Source organism: Meleagris gallopavo, chromosome 1 (assembly GCF_000146605.3).
Source record: "Meleagris gallopavo isolate NT-WF06-2002-E0010 breed Aviagen turkey brand Nicholas breeding stock chromosome 1, Turkey_5.1, whole genome shotgun sequence".
Classification (NCBI taxonomy): domain Eukaryota; kingdom Metazoa; phylum Chordata; class Aves; order Galliformes; family Phasianidae; genus Meleagris; species Meleagris gallopavo.
The window spans coordinates 369,937-370,200 of record NC_015011.2 but is presented as its reverse complement, the minus strand read 5'-3'; positions in this window follow the sequence as shown (position 1 = coordinate 370,200).

The window sequence follows — 264 nt, the reverse complement described above, 5'->3', positions numbered from 1 at the left end:
CAGGGTTGGAAGGGACCTCAAGGGTCACGAAGCTCCAACCCCCCTGTGCCACGCAGGGCCACCAACCTCCCCATCTCACAGCAGCCCAGGCTGCCCAGGGCCCCATCCAACCCGGCCTTGAACACCTCCAGGGATGGACGGGGATCCACAGCCTCTCTGGGCAGCTGTTCCAGCACCTCCCCACTCTCACAGCAAACAACTTCCCCCTGACACCCAACTGAAATCTGCTCTCCCTCACCTTCCAACCATTCCCCTGTCCTGCTG